Source organism: Silene latifolia, chromosome 1 (genome assembly GCF_048544455.1).
Source record: "Silene latifolia isolate original U9 population chromosome 1, ASM4854445v1, whole genome shotgun sequence".
Taxonomy (NCBI): domain Eukaryota; kingdom Viridiplantae; phylum Streptophyta; class Magnoliopsida; order Caryophyllales; family Caryophyllaceae; genus Silene; species Silene latifolia.
The window spans coordinates 111,834,407-111,838,146 of record NC_133526.1 but is presented as its reverse complement, the minus strand read 5'-3'; the positions used below and the strand labels follow the sequence as shown (position 1 = coordinate 111,838,146).

General features: G+C 38.2%; 1 non-coding gene across 1 annotated transcript; it reads right to left on the bottom strand.

The window, feature by feature from the left end:
• Positions 1-1,810: 1,810 nt before the first annotated feature.
• On the bottom strand, positions 1,811-1,917 carry LOC141625467 (small nucleolar RNA R71). The gene has a single exon (XR_012535250.1). It is a non-coding gene; the product is annotated as a small nucleolar RNA R71 (small nucleolar RNA).
• Positions 1,918-3,740: the final 1,823 nt, after the last annotated feature.

Genomic DNA, 3,740 nt, shown 5'->3' with positions numbered 1-3,740 from the left:
ATACCCCATTAGTCTAATTAGAAGAGCAGGTTCTTCTTATCAATTCTTAGAGTAGTTAATACCAATCAAATCTCTCTTTAGTTTTGTAATCAACAATTAATCAAGTTTTAATACAAGTTTTATTTCCTTAATCTCTCTTTTGTTCATCCTTTATTTTGGGTAATTGAAGATTATTTGGGTTATTATTGGGAGATTGACTACCTCTCAATAAAGCATCAAGTACTTCTTTTATCTTTGCTTTATTATTGGAATCATTAGTAGGTATAATCCTCTTAATCCCTTTTTAATTATTGTTAATTACTTTCATTTGTTCATCATGTTTCATTTTGTTGGTATGATTGACAACCTTGCTAGCATGATCAACATGATAATGAGTGAGTAGTCTCTTAGCTAGGGTTAATGGGTGATTAGGGGAAACCAACATGGGGAATGATTCATGCTTAAATTAATATGCTTTCATGTTTTATTTACTTGCTTGTTTTGATCTCAACTCATGCACATGTTATGTTTGATGAAATGTGAGCCTATGAATCCTTGCATTTTTTACCCATCACCTATCTTTTCAATGAGACTTGTAAGACATAAACCAACTCGAGTCTCATTAGACCATGCATGTTGTTGAGTAGGAAAGATTAAGTCGACTTGTAGGTGTTGTACAATCTAATCGATTCGGCTCCGGGACCCAAACTTTCCTAGGATTGTAAGATATAACCCAACTCAATCCATCACAACAATAATTGCTTGCTTATAATTTGAGAACATGTTTGTATGATCAATTGCCATGATTCCCCTATGACCCCATGACACCTTAGTGCTTTTTATCAATTGTTTACAACCCTTTTAATTCATCTTGCTTGTTTATTTCCATTGCTATTTTAATTAGTGACCTTCTACATCAACCCAAATTGTGACACCCCTAAGACACCACTAGTTTCAATAGAAATCTCATCTCAATTCCCGTCCCTTGGGATCCGACCTTTACTTGCCTCTTTACTAATTGTAGAGTTGTTTGTGAAGCTATAAATTGTGTTTTGATTAAATACGTGACCCAACGACCACATCTATTTAATTGTGAACACGAAACGGACCGATCAAAAATGGCGCCGTTGCTGGGGACGGTGTTAAATTGATTTAGATTTCCTTATATTGTTATTAGTTGTGTCTTTCTTTGCCTTGGGGAAGTAAAACTCCTCAAGGTTTGTTCTAATTGTTTTCAAGTTGTTTGATATTTTTGCATGTCTAGAAGGTCACAAGGTGATTTGTTACCTTTTGATCGTGAAATTGAAAGAACTTTGACAACCAATAGGAGACTTGCTAGGAGGAATTTGAGAGGTATTGGTGATGTTGTAGATATTCAACCAACTATTGAGTTCATCAACCCTTTTGCAAGAGAAGGTGAGGAGGACCCATTACAAAATACCACCCAAAATCAACCTACAATGCCTAAGTTTTCATCCTATTCCGTACCCACCGAGGAGAACCTACCCAATGGTACTCCCACACCACAACATCTAACCGGAAATTTTATTGCCAAATCCGCCTTTATCCAATTAGTCGAAAGGAGCCAATTTGTGGGGATGCCTAGTGAAGACCCTCATTCTCATATGGAAACCTTTTGTGACTATTGTGATGCGATTTCTCAACCGGAGTAACTCAAGACCAAATTCGATGGATCTTATTTCCTTTTTATCTAATTGGCACCGCGAAACAATGGTTGAAGGGCCTTGATAAGGCCACTCTCGGAATTGATTCTTGGAAGAAGTTGGCTCTAGCTTTCTACAAAAAATTCTACCCACCGGAAAAGACTAACATGCTAAGAGCTCAAATTACGGGTTTTAAGCAAAGGGATGAAGAATCTTTGTATGAAGCTTGGGAGCGGTTCAAGGGAATTTGTCGCTCATGTCCTCACCATGGACTTAGCGAATGGTTCTTGGTACAACAATTTTGGAACGGTTTATATGAAGATTCAAGGAACATTCTCAACATGGGATCAAATGGAATGTTCACCGAAGTTGATGACAATCAAACATGGAACAAAATTGAGGAAATGGCGGTCCATAACTCATAATATAGTAGACCTCGCAAGGCTACTAGAGGACGAAAGCATGAAGTGGACTCCGTTACTCAATTGGGTGCTCAACTTAGTGCTCACATTGACACCATCAATTTGAAGTTTGAAAAAGCTATGGCTAGACTTGAAGAAGCCTCAAAATCACCAAAGCATCATGTTAATGCCATGACGGCATCTTCATCAATCCCAAGTGGGATATGTGAGAATTGTGGAACTTTGGGACATGACCAAAGTGAATGTAGGGGAACAAATGAACAAGTGAATGCTTTCCAAGCATACAAGAGTGGTACCCCTTATTCCAACTATTACAATGAGAACACCAAATTCCATCCAAATCTCTCATACAAAAGCCAAAATGTTCAAAACCCTCAAACAACATACACCCCACCTCCCATGAGAAACCAAAATCAAAGACCCTTTTACAACCAAAACCAAGGTTACCAAAATCAAAATCCATACAATCACCAAAATGACCAAGGTTTTGATGTTCAAAAAGCGGTCCTCCAAATGCAAAAGAATCAACAAGAATTTTTCACTCAAATGCAAAAAGATAGTCAAGCAAAGGAAACCACCATCAACAACATCCTAGCTCACACCAAGATGTTGGAAACCTAATTGACTCAACTAGCATCTTCAAGCTCACAAAGACAAAAGGGGCAATTACCACCTCAAAGTAATCCCCCAAGACATGAAACGGTTAGTGCCATTCACTTGAGAAGTGGTACAAGGTATGAAGCACCGAGGAAGCAAGTTGAGGATGAAGTTGTGGAAGCTAGTGATAAGGAAGAAATTGTGCAAAACTCTAAAGATGGAGAAGAAATTTCAAAGAAAAATGAAGACAAGGTGAGCTCACATTCCAATCATTCTAGGAAGACCTTTCCTACACACCGCGGGTGCGGTGATTGATGTGAAACATGGTGAGCTCACTCTAGAAGTGGGAGATGAAAGCATAACTTTTAATCTTGACAAGACTATGAGAGCTCCTCGTTTGCATGAACCGTGTTTCATGATTGATCATTATATAGGAAGGATGATAGGAAGAAGTCGGAACTCCAATGGAAGAAGAAAATTGAAGATGCTCCATTCAAAGAGCAAGTGAATTGTGACAAGGAGAGCTTGCAAGGCTCATCAAAATCAAGCAAAGAAGAAGAGGATGGCCTCATTGGCCAAGAAGAAGAAATGGGAAAGTTGTCTCCATCAAATCAAGAGATTTTCAATGATCAACTTCATGAAGTTTGTGGTCTTTGGGACGACGAATTTGAAGGGATTTTTAATCCCTACATTGGTAATGCCATCGATCAAGACCGACAACAAGGGCCAAGGTCTATTGAAGAGCTTTATAACAATAATGAACAAGCTTTTGATTATTTCTTAAAGGTGTTGAGCAACATCAACAACACCTTGAACATGCCCCCTTGACATCTCATCAAGAATGAGAGTTTGATGGAGTCCTCCCTAAACCACCATTTGTAAATATTTCTAACTCCCTGACTCGCATTTCAATTCTTATATTGCATTTTTTGTCATCTTTGGATTTTTATATACTTTGATCAAGATAATTGTCAAGTTTGAGAGAAGTGAGGGAGGGACTAATAATTTCAATTGATGTGTAGTGCTTTAGCTTAGTGTGGGGATAGCAATTGCCTAGGCTATCCATGCCTTAGTAGTG